Raw genomic sequence first — 16,768 nt, 5'->3', positions numbered from 1 at the left:
AGGACAGTTATCTGAAATTTACAAAGAACTCTTGAAACTCAACAGTAAGAAAATGACCAGATTTTAAAAATGGGCCAAAGACCTTAACGGACACCTCACCAGAGAGGATGTACAGATGGTAAATAAGCATGCGAAGAGGTGCTCCACATCCTATGTCATCGGGGAAATGCAAATAAAAACAATAATGAGATACCACTATGCACCTATCAGAGTGGCCAAAATCTAGAACACTGACAACAGCAGATGCTGGTGAGGATGTGGAGGAACAGAAATTCCTGTACATTGCTGGTAGGGATGCAAACTGGTACAGCCACTTGGGAAGACAATACGGCAGTTTCTTACAAAGCTAAACATACACTTCCCATACAATTCAGCAATCACACTCCTTGGTATTTACCGAAAGAAGCTGAAGACTTATATCCACACAAAAAAAAACTTGCATACGGATGTTTATAGCAACGTTATTCATAATTGCGAAAACTTAGAAGCAACCAAAATGACCTTCAGTAGGTGAATGAATGAATAAATGATGGTTCATCCAGACACTAAAATATTCACTACTCTGGTGGAAGATGTCGATAAAGGGGAAGACCATGCGGGGGTGGAGGGGGGCGGGGGGCAATGGGTATACAGGAAATCTCTGCGTTTTCCTCTTAATTTTGCTACAAACCTATAACTGCTCTTAAAAAAATAGTCTTAAAAAATTGGGAAATCGAATGTTATTTCCGGACTCGAAATATTATTCAATTTATTTGTAAGAGCTTAATTTTTTTAAGTGAACATTGTCAAAAAAAAAAAGTAGATTTAAAAAAAGAAAAAGTAGAAATAAAACAGAAAAAAAAAAAAAACCCTACCGTTGTTTCATCCAGCATGTGTAAGCCAGGAGTTTATTGCCTTTCAGGGCTCAGCCTTCTTCCCCTACAAAGTGACATGTATGCACACCCCTGGCAGTGTGTCTCCCCAAGTCTGGGGTCCTCGGTCTGGAAACAACCCTTGCTGGAGGTGACAGAAGGGTGCAGCAGGTTGGTCTAGTGAAGTCTTCGGCATTCCAAGCTTCACAAAATCATCCAGAGTGGGCACTGATTTCTATGATTAGTCCTAAACACTCCATCTGCTGTGAATTGCAGATGATCGTCTTTATTTTTCTGAGTGTCCAGTGAGTATTGGTTGGATCAGATGACAGACAGGCAGACTTATGACACCCAGGCCCTGAAGGATAAACAATTCTCAGACAATGCATAGTCTAAATCCACTCAGAGAAAGAGGAACATTTTCCTAATTGCCCATAATTTGCAAAGCCATCCTCCCCATGAAGGAGCTAGTACTGATGCTATTTCACAAAGCACCCTTTTTGTTCCTTTGAAATTGTGACACTTGCAATCTATGGGGAATGAGCAACAATTTATATAAAAACAAAGCAAGGCTTTAATAGGACTAGAATAGGCAGATCCCTTGCCTCCTCCCTGCTCCCTGTCTGGAGAGAAGGTGTGGCTTATTTTTTCTCATTCAAGTGCAGTTTTCCCTTGATTGTGATTATGCTGTATATATAATTTCATATCCTCTTTTCTGGTTTATGTTATAACACAAGCTCTCTGTTATATACGCTTCATAAATATTTTGATCTTTATGAGAGTAGGGGCCTGATTCATCAGCTCTATCAACCTTCTACACAGCATGCACTTGGTGTGGAGAGGTCACCAGGAATCACTGTTTAACTGAACTTGGCTAATGGCCACAATGCTGTTCACTTCAGGGCTGTGTCATCATTTCTGTATCTCCACTGGACAAACCAGTTGTTCTTAGTTCTTGGTTTCTATTGTAAATTCTGTATCTATGTAAATCTTTATGCATGAATCATTTTTTCTTGTTTTCAGAGTTTTCTACTAGGACAGATGCCTAGAAGTGAAATTCACTGCGTCAAAGGGTTTAGATATTTTTAAGGTTTTCAACACAAATCAACCCTACTCTCTGCTTCCTCCAAGGCCTTTGTGAAAATCAAATGAAGCAGGGGATACAATTGATCGTGTTAAAAACTTACAGGGTGCCTGACTACATAGCCCTTGGGAAATGCTCTCCCCTTTGAATAAGAGACACATCACGCTCATGTACAGAGACACACCCAAGTGTGCCTAAAATCCTCCCTCTCTGGAATGCAGATGCACCCATCTGCTTGGCCCTGACCCTCTCACCTATATAGAGTGTATGCTCTCCTGGCATCTCCAAACAGGTAAGTATGCCAGGCTTGTCAAACTTTAATGTGCACGAGAGCCATAAAATGCAGATTCCAATTCAGGTTTTGGATGGAGCCTGAGATGCTGGATTTCTCAAGCTCCCAGTCCTGCCAATGCTGCCGGTCTGTGGACCAGACCTTGAGCAGTAAGCAGGTATGCCGCAAAGACACAACGGGCACGTAGAAACACATGCAGGCATAAGGAAAAACCCACACGTGCACATGAACTTGCAATTTCTCAGAAACATACTAGGAAATAGCAGTCAGACCTCCACGCACTTGGATCTATGATTTACGGGAAATCTGCGCGCACCTGCCCAGAACCTAAGAAAGGCCACACTCTGTGAGTTTTATTGTAACGCCCACTGGTTCTTGCCAGGAGGGGAGGGAAAAGATAACACAATGGCCAGCATTTGGGCAGTGCTAGGGAGGGTTGGGACAGAGAAGGACAGGACAGGACAATCTGACATTCTCTCCCTGAGAAATGCTAAGTGCTGCTCTTGTGAAATGGGCCTTGGATGCCAGCTAAACTGCCAGCTCCCGATCTCTTTGAAACCTGGCAGCCTTCGTTTTCCCTGTACCATGTTAGAAATGGCAGCGACCTCCGTCCCTCATCTGCTCCGGCTCCTCAGCCGCCCCAGCGTCAGAGAAGCGGGGAGCATCAGGGAGAAGAGCACTTTGGAGGGGCAGCTCTGATGATACTCCCACTCTTGTGTCCTGTGAAAATGTGAGAAAGACCCTTCCCTTTCCTGAGGCTCGTTCTCTCCATCTTTGCCGTAGGGGTAGGACATATCGCCATCTCTGATTTCTTCTTACCCTCCTCCTGCCACCTGCAACTCAAGACATCTGGCGCTTCTCCCAGATACACGTATTCCATTTGTGTTCCAGGGATCATGTAATCCAGTCACTACAACGTACAGACAGGATAACTGGGCGCCTTAAAAGAGAAAGCACTGGTCTGCTTGTTTTGGAACCTCTCTCTCTCCTGTCAGGTAGCCCTTGCAGCCCACAGCCAGGAACGCACCTGACCCGAGTTGTCCAATAAGCCAGCTATGACTCGTGCTTAATTAAGACACTTAGACTATTTCCAAACAAGAAAGCGCTTTCAGCTGCTTGAGGGAATTTTTTCATTGTCTTTTGGGGTACATGCGTGCCCACTTTTGAGATTTCTCAAGATTTTTTTTGGTCAGTTTTTTTTTTTTATTGTCAGATGTGACCTCATATTTCTAATATAAATATTTTTATTTCCAATCTACAGACGGCGATATATAATTTGCCAATATGTTTTTTACATATCTTTCAATTATTCTATTATGAAATATAACAGGGGGAAAGTGCCTAAAACATAAATGTAATTTAATAAATTATTATAAAGCAAATTCCATGTCAGATTGAGATATTTTAAATGTTTTTAGTGACTTAAAAGGCCCTGTGTGCCCTTTCCCAGCCATAATGCCCGTTCTCAGCCAACGGGAACCGGTAAGCTGATTTTTGTGATAATCCCTTCCTTGCTTTTAGTTATAGTCTGATTACATAAGTATCATCCCCAAAGGTTATAGTTGCATTCCGCTGCTTCTGACCTTTATATAAATGTTATCAGTCTGTATGCTTTTACTCACCATTATGGTTTGAAGTTCATCTACATTGTCACGTGTAGCTGGGTATTGTTCACTTACCTTTACATTCCATTATATAAATACACCAGGCTTTTTTTTTTTTTTTTTTTTGTCATTTTAGTACTGATAGACAACTGGGCTGTTTCCAGATTTTGGCCGTTTTGAATAATGCTGCTACAGACATTTCTGTACATTCTCTTGCACACACATGAATACATTTATACCGTATCGGCATTTGCTGTATCATGGGCTATGTGTTTTCTCAACTTTATTATATTGTGACCAATTATTTTCCAAAGAATTGTCCCGACTTACTCCCCAGCAGTGGATGAGAGTCCCGATTGCTCCTTATCTTTGTAAAAAAAACAAGTCCATGGTGTCAAATGTTTGCATGTTTGTCAACTTGGTGGATATGTAGTAGTGTCTCATTTGGGGTTCTAATTTGCATTTCCCTGATTAGTAATGAGGCTGCACACTTCTAAAATGTTTATTAGACATTTGCATTTCCTTTTTTTGCGAAGAAGCTGGTCGTGTATTTGGCAAACTTTTTCACCAGGTTGATTATTCTTTACTTATTTATTTATAGAAGTTATATATATATATATTTTTTTCTGAATGTGAGTCCTTTGTTGGTGATGTGCATCATAATATCTTCTCCCACCCGTGGTTGGTCTTTTTATTTTTTTAACAGTACCTTTTTCTAAACTGAAGTTTTAAATTTATTGTTGTCAAATTGATCAGTTTTTTTCTTTATGGTTACTATTTGTGTGTCTTCTTTAAATGATCTCTCTCTACACAGAGGTTATAAAATATTCCTGTATTATATTATAAAATTGTTATGGTTTTGCCTATTGTATTAAGTTGGTATTGGTTTTGCATGTGATAGTAATCAAGCTTATTTTTTATTTTATTTTATTTTTAGAAATATGGATTTGTCTCAGTGCCATTTATTAAAAAGACTCTCTTTTCCCTGCTGGTTGGCCAAACAACCTGAGACATAAATCAAATTTCGGTATATTAGGGAACTGTTCGGGGTCTCTTCATTCTATTCTATTTCTGTTAATTTTCAATTCGTTGCCTCTCAGCTCCAAATCCATCCTTCATTGCTGGCCTGCAATATGAGAACATCCTCCCTTGCCAGCCAGCACAATGCTCATCTTTTATCAGTAGTGGGTGTGGGACAGACATTGAAGGAGGAAGGGTCTTCTCGTCCTGGATTGGGTGTGCTTTCCTTTTTCTTGCTACTGTGCCGCAACCCTGTTCACTGGAACCCCCCCCCCCCAACAGGCGGCTCCCAGAAGAGTTCCAAGGACAACTGGCAGGCTTCCTAAGTTTAAGTCCGGCACCCGCCCCAGCTGCATCCTGGTGACAATTGGAAATGGCTTCCCAGTTAGTTCAATAGCACCCACGGCAGGCAGCTTCCCAAAGCATTTCTCCAGCACCCCAGTGAGCCTCTGTCCATGCACCGTGGACCAGCTCAGGTCAGGGACAACCCAGCAGACTTCTCTGCCAACCAACAGGCTGCCACCACACCTTCTGCAATGAGTCTGAATTCTAACCTTTCACAGAAAATATGCACTCTTTCCCAAATGTGGCCCTGCAGTGCTCTAAGTCATACAAGCACTGGCTGTCTGTCTCACAGGAATGGGGGTGGTGAGGCATCGGGCATTGCTCATTGGACACTTCCAAGGCCTCTCACTTGGTGAGAGTAGAGCCACCAGTCCAAGGCTTTGTACCTTCCACACCACAGCCCTGCTTTTTGGACCCAGCCCTGCCCCAGCCTGAGCAGGGAGAATCATCTCCTCCCCATCCCCATCACCGCCGCTGCCTCTCTGAGGCCTGTGTATCTCCTGTAGGTGGGATCTCTAACATCTGGGCCTCAGTCAATGCAGGTGACCAGTTGTCCAGGGCTAACTGGATGGGTGGCTGCTAGCTGCCTGGTTATCTGAATGGCTATTACATGAAAACTGACCTGCTGACAGACTGGCTGCTTCATCAGCTAGACCACTCTTTCCTGTTTCAGGCAAGACCGTGAGGCCAACTACAAGGAAAGAAGCAGAAGAGGCTGGCCTGGAAAATGTTACCAGGCTGATAAGGAGGCTGTCTCTGGTGTTGTTCTGAACCCTGAACATCGTGAGGGCCTCATTAGCCTTGTAGGTGGAAAGAGGGCAAAGAGGTCAAGTACAAAGATGCTATTTAAATCTGGAGCTGAAACCTGAGACGTGGACTCTCAGCTGAGACTTTGGGCAATGCACCCCTAATTCTCATATTCCTGGACTCTCAGGGTTGTGAAACTCTCTACTGACTGCTCAATACAATTTTCTTTTCTAAAGTTCAGGTGACATATTGCTCAACCAACAGTATTTCCCCCAAATATTTGCACCATTATATCCCAGTGCCTGTTCCATGCCTGCTACAAGGAAAGTGTTCACTAAAGGGGCAAAGCAGCTCGCCGGTCGCTATAACCGACATTTAGTGATAGTGTAATCTGTGATGTAAGAGGAAGGCTTCGTACCACAATATCCCCTACAGATCTCATGTGATAACACTATATGGCTGCCATATATTAAACCTATTCTATATACTACCCAGTCTGCATAGATTGCTTCTTATCAAGAGAGTGATCTTTATCTCTAATTGCAAAGTCTAAACTCTTGCCTCAATACCATGTGACTTCTCGATGCTTGAAATTACTCCCTTTGTTTCTCAAAGTAAAGGTCTATGGAAATGATCCCCTAACAAGTGTCAACACCCTGCATGAAACAAAACGTGCCCCAATGGCAACACTTTTCCTGATCTGCATTTGCATGTATCACATTTACATATAACGCAAGCTCTAGGCAGCTTCATTACATCATTGCAGACCTTGTCAGAGGGAGCAGAATGGGGCAAGGCACAGGTTAGGACATTCCAGATCTCCCCCAATCTTACCAGAAGTCAAGGGAACACATGTTACGGAGTCTTAATTTGAGGTCGTGCATCATAGCTCCTTGCACAAAAGTGAAGCTAGAAATGCCAGACAGATGCTTGCTTTAAGGGTTCAACAGGCAGATGATCTGGCATCCATGGCCCAGGGCACCAACGGCTGTGGGCTTGCTTGGGTTGCCTGAGGTCAGACTCCTCTGGATCTTTTGCAATGGGAATACGTGCCTTCCCACAGACATCCTGCAGCACTAAAAGCTGCCTTAGCACTGGCTTTTCTTCTCAAAGTTGAGTGGGAGTGCGCACATCTGAATACTTCCAGGCTTTCATCACCCTGGGAAAGAGCAAGGCTGCGGGCCAACCCTATCACTATGCTTCTCAACCACCACCCTGTTGGTCCAAGAGTCTGAGACTCGCCTTCAGAATAAGCAATCCCCTTGCTGGCCAATGTCGGACTTTCCTTGTCAGTACAACCTCTGGTCTGTTTGCTTCTAGTCAGTGCCATGTATTAACCAATGTATAACCATGTAATAACCAAAGCCAAGTATCTTATTGTGCAGATGTTGATTTGTTCATTCTGCTCCTCACTTGACGTATACTTTCGACCTGAACGCTTATGTCATTCTTCGATTCCCATTACTTCTTTGAATATCTCTTTTGATTTTCTTTTCTCTCATTCTAGAACTTGGGCTATGGCACGCCCTCATTTTTTTCAATATCTATCTGTTCTTCATTCATATCTACATATTTTTATTTTATAACCTCTTCTCTTTTTATGAATATTATTCCTTTTATCCTCTCAAAGGGCTTAAAATTCTTATTTCAAAATTATTTGGGGGATTGAGTTGTTAGTTGTATTTTGTCTCTCTTGAACTCATCTCCTAATTATTAAGTTTGGTGGCTACTGTTTCAAGAGTTCCTTAGTCAAGATACTTTTTTAAATCTGGAACTCTTACATTCAATGATTTTTTTTCTCTGTTGGTTTAAAAATAAATTAATAGAGTACAATTAAGCAATTACACCAAGATTCATGGGCATTTCTCAGACACATAAATTTTACATGTTGCAAGAAATAGAACAAGAAGTGATTACAAAATAGCCATGGGAAGTTTCTCTCTGTGCAAACATGTTACCAGCTGGCTGTTTAGTGTTGCAGAGCAGAGAGGGATGTGCTTATGGAACCTGCCTCAAGGATAGTAGTGGGATTCAAACAGGACTCACCACGGCCAGTGATCTGTGTATCAAGAGAGGTTAATAAAAGGAATACCACCCTTCTTAAAAATAGTTATAAGAAAACCCCTCGATGCCATCTCCATTACTACCCTATAAAAGTGGATATCTGTTTGAATTTTTAGAAAATGAAAAATAAAAAGAAGTATCTCAAACAGAGGGGTCGGAGTCAATAAGATGATGACTGAATACTGTTTGGGGAGGAGACTCGAGGGAGAGTTGAAAAACCATTTGATTGGTCTCTAGGTAGCTTGATTTTCTAAAACTTCAGCCTCATGGCTTGTATTAAATTAACCAAAATTAGCCCTAGCTCAAGAAAAGATTTTGCCAACTGACCAAAACAACTTGCTTTCTTGGCAGTACTTTTATGCACACGGATTCCCAATTTAGTTGTGTGGATTTGCCTAGAAGAGAAAGTTTGTTTCTTGTCTCTGTGCCCACCCTTCCTGTTTTTCTGGTGGCCTCCCTCGAGTTCTCCAGGTTCCTCCAGGCCAGAATCAAGTTTCATATTAGCAGCTCAGAGTCATCCTGACCTGGTTATAATTAATTCTAAATCCAAAAACCATAGTATGTTAGCATTGGAAGAGTCTCTAAGATCAAACTGGCCATTTCTCAGAAAAAGAAAACCAAGACTCCGAGAGGAGGGACCTCGCTTGCCTAGGTCACCTGCCAGGTTGCTGCTCCTCCCCCACCCTCCCCCCACAATGAGCACTCGCTGGAGCCTGGTCTGTAGTATTTTGTCCTGATCTGGCTCGTGGAATCCAACTGAAACTTCTCCAACACCGCTTCCCAAGTCTCATTTATTCATTTGATCCTTCAGAAATGCCTGCTAAGTGCACGGCATCATGCTGAACACGGGATACAACCGTGAGTAAGAAGCACATAGAGACAGTGCAGCTCAGAGAAGGACTGTGGACTGGGAATGCCCTGAGTCATGGTCTGACTCCGCAGTTCGTGTCCTGATCTTGGACAAATCAGGAGACCTCTGTTATATTCAGGAAACTGCGTAGAATAGACTCGATCATTCATCTCTCAGTTGGGACTACTGTGAAAAGTAAATGACAGGACAGTCATAAAGCACCCAGCTCAGTGTCTGGCGTGCAGAGTTGAAAATAGCAGTTCTCATTATGAGTACAGTTTCCTTCCTGCCTGCCTGGAGCCCAGAGGGGGTGTCAGGCTCTTCTGTCATCTCACATCCTCATCTCTGGGGAGACCTTGCTCAGGCCAGTTGATCATCAGCCCAATCTGGTCCTGTCCGTCTCTATCTAAGTCTACAGTTCTCTCTCTACTGGCCTAGCGGATGCCATCTTTAACCTTGACTGGTGTCCCTCTGCTCCCTGACTCATCTTCTCTGAGCTGGCAGCTTAGAGACCTGAAGTCTTGGGACCTCGTCCCTGACTCAGTGCATGGTCTTGACCAAAGCACTGCCCGTCTCTGAGCCTCACTTCCTCACTGGCACAAAGAGTGTGATGGGTTAGGTAATGGCGAGGACTCTTCCTAGCACTGACACTGCCAGGTCTCCAGGAAACACCACGCTCTCTGTGTCCTCGCAGGGCCCAGACTCAGGATGGCAATCTCTCGTCGGGGGTGAGCCCTCATGCTCACGGGCCTATGCAAGCTAGTTCTGGGGAGGTTTCTCAGAGGCAAGAGGGCTTCTTCTTAAATGAGGCCATTCTAGCTAACCTCTGACTCCACTTGGCCCTGAGGCTCTGTGCCTCTGCTAGGGCTTCTTTATCTGAGTTCTTTATAGATTCTCAGAGATCTATACCCTCAGGAAATTAGATGCAAATATCATGTGCACTTTTCAGAAGAGTGAGTTCATCCCTCAACACCTTTCATCAGAATCTCAAAATGGTTTGGATTCCAGAAAGGTTCAGCCCCATTTCTAGAAGCCTAGCTTCTGCCTCTGTCTCTTAACCTCTGATGTCCTTGTCTGCATCAGATGCATCTCTGCTGTTGCCCAGCCTTCTCCTTCTTTTTTGCTCCAGGTTATAATTACCTGCTAACTGATACCTCCCTGCACTGGACTGAGAGCCTCTCGAGAGTAGAGACTGCATCAATATTGTTTAGCTCTGTAATCCTAGCATCTTAACACAATACCGAGCACAGAGCAAGCTCTTGATAGTTATGGATTATTCAGCTTCGTGAATGCAAAGATCTTTGCTGTTCAGTTTATATCTTTATTTTAGGTGCAAGACATAGGACCTGGCGCATCGTCAGTGCTCGGTAAACATTAGATGCAGAAAATAATTTGTGGAATGAATGCATGAGAGAATGGATCCACTCAGGAAGAGACTATCCCACTCCCCATCTGTGCCTGTCCCCGGGCCACTAGACCATGTCTAGGGAATGATGGTTGTCTTTGTTCTTCACTAGAAAGAGTCCTTAAAAACTGCTTACTTATACTGTGCTGGGCTAAAAAGATTGCAGGGCCCCTCCCCTAGTCTGAAGTCACAGACTGGGTGAGTGGCCAGATGCTCTCACGGTGGTGGCGGCCATGCTGAAGAAACCTTGGCAAAGACAAATGAGAAAGAAAAATATTGGGCAAGGGTGCAAAGAAAGATCAAATCATTCAAATCCTCCTCAATGATAAATGGGTGACAGATGTGATTGCAAGGTCTCCTCCTACGGAAGAAATAGCTGGGTGGCCCAGCCACTCCCCCAGTGGGGTTTCTCCACCTAAACCATTCCTGACTTGCACTTTTGACTTTTTTTTCCCCCACAGTGATTGCATTTCCCAGGATGCAATTCTGCATAAACTGGTCAGGGGGTGCTTCTTCTCAGGGGTAAAATTTGTACAGGAAGAGGTTTGAGGTCTGGGGAAGATGACGCTCAGAATTGGGGGCAAAAGCAGCAGTGGTCCACCAATGAAGTAGAAAATGAGAGAACAGATTGATGACGATAGACCGTGGATGCTTGCCCATTAATAATCCCCTCCAGAAATGGTTTGTAAAGATGCCAGAGATATTCCAGGGCATTGCTGGCAATCCCTCAAGGGCTTAGAAGAAGGCATCCCATTTACCAAATTGCTCATGGAGGATTTTACCACCTCTCACAATCTTAACCCTACATAGCCACCGATCTGCTCTCTTTCACTATAAATTAATTTTATCTGCTCTAGAATTTCAGATCTATGGAATCTTATTATATGTAATTCTTTGTGTCTGTTTTCTTTGATTCAACATAAGGTTTTTGAGATTCATCCATGTTGTTACTTGTGTCAGTAGTCTATTTATTTTGTTGCTAAGTAATATTTCATTATATAATATACTATAGTCTCTTTATTCTCCTATTGATGGGCTCTTGGACTGTTTCTAGTTTGGAGCTATTATGAACATTCTTTTCAAATCTTTCTATAGATGTATCCTTTATAGTCTCTTGAATATAAATGTTTTATATTCTCTTGAATATAATTGATACCTAGGAGTGAAATTGTTGGTTATAGAGTAGCCGTATATTTAACTTTATCATAAAATGCCAAATGGTTTTCTTTAGTGGTCGTACCATTTTGCATTTTCTCCAGCAATATATGAGAATTCCATTTGCTTCATATCTGCACCAACATTTAATATCTCCACTTTATTTTTTATCTTAGCCATTTTAGAGGGTATAAAGTAATATTTCATTGTGGTTTTAAATTGCATTTCTGGTGACTAATCATATCGAGCATCTTTTTATGTGCTTATTGGCCATTCATCTAGCTTTTTCCGCAAAATATCCATTCAAGTCAATGCCATTTTTTGTGTGTGTTTAGTCTCTCTACGATTGAGTTGTAGACACTCTTTATGTATTCTGATAGTTTACGGGCATCTTGTCAGATAAAAATATCCCTTGTCATGTATTGTGAATATTTTCTCCCATTTTAACCATTGTGTTTTCTTCAAAAATCAAAAATGTCTAATTTAGAAATAATCTTCAAACCTCCATTACAACCTGAAAAATAACAGCTCCCAAGACAATCTGATCGGCTCTCTTTACAAAAAGGGGACAGGCCATGGGATTAGAGCAATCTGGGGTCTAACTCCGTATGCTGTCGCTTACTGAATCCTCGCGGTAATCTTATGAATTAGGTACTTTTATGGTCCTATTATACAGACGAGGAAACTAAGCCAGAGAGGTGTGTGTTCCATCAAGATTTCTGTGGCCACAACTACCATCGAAGAACAGGACCCCTGGAAGAAGCATCACTAGAGCCTTCTTGAAACCGATGGGGAGAGGGAGTGACACTTGACAGCTGCATTGTGTCCCAGAAAGAACGATGATAACAATGGTGACCATCATGGGCTAAAAAAACAAAGGGTATTTCTCTGAGCAAGGGGTTCTGATGAGCTGCACGATGAAGAATCCCCCATTAGAATGGTCAGATACAAGGTAAACAAAACATAAGTAACATCCTCTACATGTAGAAATGCACGTCCTGCCATAGGAGAAACATGTCCCCGATAAAGCAGTATGTAGAAAGAACAGGTTTCAGGTCATGTGTAGAGTGCACTTCCATTTTTTAGAAAGAAAATTGTAAAAATACAGACTGAAATCATTAACACGTACATAATGCTCCCCACACTGTTTGCCTTACTTGAATTAATGTATTTAATCCCCATGACGACTCTATGAGGTTGGTGCTATTGTGAACTTCGTTTTACAGATGAAACTGAGGCAACTTGTCCAACTTATTTGGCAAAGAAGAAGCAAACCTGGAATCTGAACTCAAGCAAGCTGACTTCAGAGTGCTGCCCTGGCTGCCTCCATAAGCACAGGAAAGGTCTAGAAAGAATCACAAGAAAAAACTGTTCTGTGGTTACCCCTGGGGACTGGAATTAGGACCGCCAGGGCATTTTTTTTTCTCTTGATGCCCTCTATACTATTTAAGTTGTATTTTAACAATGAACCTGAGTTACTTTAATAAAATAATAATTTTTAAATACAAAGGTTTTATTTATGAGATTTAAAAATATATATATGTATGTGGAGCTAAAACCTGAGCCAGTCCTGGGGAGAGAAAGGCCAGGGAGAACAGTGAGAATTGACACCTTCCTGCCTGCCATCAAGGGGCTCTGTCTGGGGTGAGGAGGTAGGGCATTTGTGGGGGGCTGTGAGCGAGGATGAAGAAAACAAGATGAATGTCATCAGTCTGCCACAGTTGCGCTCAAACTTGAGTGTGCATCACCACCACCTGGAGTCCTTGTGAAAACACGGATTTCTGGGCCCCACCCCCAGAGCTGTGAGGCAGAGTTAGGACGGGACCTGAGAATATGCATTCATAACAAGTTCCAGCTGACGCTGATGCAGCGGGTCTCGGACCACTCTCAGCACCACTGCTCGGTCCTTCTCTAATGAACAGCGTTCTAAATTTAGGAACATCACCGAGTCTCCCCTGATCTTCCCCGCAGCCCTGAGAGAGAAAGGGGCGGGCAAGCAGAGTAGCCACGCCCACTTTATTGCTAAGGAACCCGAGAGGCCGACAGGTGCAAATTGAGCGGGGCAATGATGAACGCCCTCGGCTCAGCCTGCCATGCGGGTTATCTGGCCTCTGCACCCTCTCTATCCACCGTTAACTCTCACCATGCCGCCCTGCCCGCTAACTTCCAGCCCCACAGGCCATCTCTCCACCCTGGGATCACCAAGCATGTACCCACCCGCAGGCACTGCATTTATTTACACTCCGCGCTGGAAGGCTGGCTCCTTCTCATCGCTCAGACATCAGCTCAAATGTCACCTCCTGAGGGGGTCTCCCCTGACCACTCTATCCGAAGTCCAGGCACTCTCTATACTGACGCTGCCTGATACAGTAGGCAATAACCACATGGAACTATTTCACAATTAATTAATTCATCGATCAATCAATTAGTTAAAATAATACTTAAAAATCAGTTCCTTGATCACATTAGCCACATTTCAAGTGACCAACAGCCACATGCTGGCTACTATTTGGACGGCACAGAAATTCTGCCATCAAAGAAATTCTATAGGATAGCTCTGCTCTATTAAAAGAGCTCTATATTGTATCATCTTCCTAGTATTCATCGCTGTCTGAAATGTATCCATTTACTTATTTGTTGTCCACCATCCCCTCCTAGAATGTTAATTGAAGACAGGGATTATGATTCTTCCGCCAGTGCCTAGTACAGCACCTAACATTATCTCGGAAAGAGATATTCAAGAAATACTCACTGGTTCACCCCAATAAACTTAATTTAAAAATAAAGATTTAAAAAGAAATACTCACTGGGAAGGCATTTTTCGACCACCTGCCAGGATTAGGAATAGGCACTCTCTATTGGGGGAGAGAGGTCACCCCAAGATTATTTTCTTGTTCATCTGGGAGAAGATGGTCCTTATTATTTGCATACAGTAGCGAGAGCCTCCTTACCTTTATCTGCCCACTTCCTCCATTCATCCCCACCCCAGCTCAGCTCAGCTGCTGGAAGGCCCTTCACCCACAATGCACTCGCTCCCTGGGGATGAGACCCTCAGGTGACTCGCGGAAGTTATATTCTCCACTTCAGGAAAAAGAATAACCTGGGAGAGGGCAGAGCAGGTGGTGGAGGTGGGATGAAGGGTAGAAACAGCGGCTCATGGACCGGATTTTAAATATGCTTGAGCTACCCCTGAATGAAGACCCAGCGCTCCGTCCCTCATCTCTCCCATACCTTGGGCTTTTCTTTTGCCTGCCCCTTAAATTTTTGAATAGAAGTTCAAATGTGTCCCTGATGAACTGAAGGGTAGGAGTGTGAATGGACCATACTCTGGGATCAAGGACACCTAGGTTCAAATCCTAGTTTTGAAGCCTTGTGGCCGTGGGCAACTGGTCTCTTTGAATTCAGTTTTCCCTTCTATAGGTTGAGGAGTTTAAACAAGATGATGCAGGTACAAGGCATAGCAGAGTCCCTGGCATGGTGTAGGTATTTCATAAGTGACAGTTTTCTTTTCTCCCATTTCACACTCTTATGAGTCCAAAGAACCAGGAGAGTCGATAACCCTTGGAGACAGCAGCTGTACCAGCTGGAGAAACTGAGAAGGGCTGTCAGCCAGAACAGAAGGATAGAAAGGCCAAGAATCATGGAGAAACAAAAACTCAGAGAACAGAGAGAGAGGTAAAATACAGAAAGGGAGTCAGGGTGACGGGCTGAGGTTGCAGGCCCTTCCTGCCCTTCGTTTAACTATCCGGAGTCTAGCACACCTGACCAAATAGAAGAAACAGCTAGCTCCACGAATGACATCTCTGCCAACCACTGTGGAAAATACTGGCCTTTTAAATATTCAAATCCCTAAGGAACCAGGAGTGCTGAGAGCCCTGCATTTCTTCCAGGAGACCTGGGCTCAAGAGTCCCCCAAAATGTAAGTGCTCTGCACCCTGTCTTTCGTACCTGTAATATCCATGCTTGTCTGGACTCCGGGAGGCCCAGGCCCAGTGTCCGTCAGGCTCTTCGCCTTCTCACGACCTAAGCTTTCTTGGTGATGTCATTCTTCCCTTACTGTTGCTTGGATTCTTTCTATTCTTGGGTTAATGGATGTTTGTTTTTCTGAACTGATGAATCCTTTGTAAGTCTTCTATCCTTTGAAGTAGGAGGAGGTATAAACGAAGAAGCGGGAGCTAGCTACCCTTATGTGGGACATTTCTTCCTATCCAAAAGGGAAAGTGGGGCAAGAGGAAGGGGAAATGAGACAGAGCAGAGGGGGAGATGGGTAAGGGAACCAGCACCTGTCAACATGACACACAGCTGGTAAGCAGCAGGGCTGCTCTGCAAATCCAGGAGTCTATGCTCAATACCTCAGGAACAGAAGTAGCTTCTCGCTTGGGGTGGTGGGATCTGCCAGAGTGGGTGTAAAGGGGAGGAGGGCCTTATGGGGAAGAGCAGGCCTGGCTCATCCTTCCAAGTGCCAAATGCCAAATGCCTGAAAGGGCTGGGACCCAACCCCAAATGAGAGCTTCAGACACCATCTAGTGGCCAGTGGGGAGATTGCAGGAGAAAAGATCAGATGAGAAAAGAAACCCCAGAAAAGGCAGTCCTGCCTAGAGCCAGGGAAGAAAGAGGGAGGTGCCTCACCTTTGCCCTCAGTGCCCCTACATCAGTTGAGGACCCTGATCCAATAAGACCACCCAGGCTTCTGCCTGATCCAGCTGGAGTTCTCTCATTGTGTGATCTTGAGCAAGCAACTCTTCCCTTTAGGCCTGGTTCTCCAGTTGTAAAACAGGAGTTGGGCAGATGAGGCCATAAACCAAGCATTGTGCTTAGCACTTTAGCTCTTCTGATCCTCAAGTCCCGGTAAAATCTCAATCGTCCCGTCCCCCCATACTCCTGACCACACATGTTCATGTTTCATTCTCCTGGGAAATCCTCTATGGCTACCTGCAGCCATAGGTTAAGGCTTGGCTGGAAGGTCGCCTCCTCCAGGACCCTCCCTCCTTACCTGCCCTTAGCTCCATCCCCTCCCCTGAAGGGCTTTCTTTCTGCTTACCCTCATAGTCAAGTGCACTCACTGCCTCCAGCCCTGAGCTCCCCTAGCTCAGGGGCTTTTCTCAATCACGTTTCTCCATTTTCATTATCTTCACCACACCTAGCAAGGTGCCAGGGGTAGAAATGCTTAAGGATACCTGCTCTGTGGTCCATCTGCCTACCTTCAAGCCCTGTGTGGTAGGCAGAATAATGGCCCCCCAAAGATGTCTACTTCCGAATCTCTGCAACCCCTGATTACACTACCTTATGTGGCAAGGGGATTCGGCAGATGTGATAAAGAGTCTGAGATGGGGAGATTATCGTGGATTATC

The sequence above is a fragment of the Rousettus aegyptiacus genome, unplaced genomic scaffold (genome assembly GCF_014176215.1).
Source record: "Rousettus aegyptiacus isolate mRouAeg1 unplaced genomic scaffold, mRouAeg1.p scaffold_m13_p_12, whole genome shotgun sequence".
Classification (NCBI taxonomy): Eukaryota; Metazoa; Chordata; class Mammalia; order Chiroptera; family Pteropodidae; genus Rousettus; species Rousettus aegyptiacus.
Note: the sequence above shows the minus strand (reverse complement) of the source record.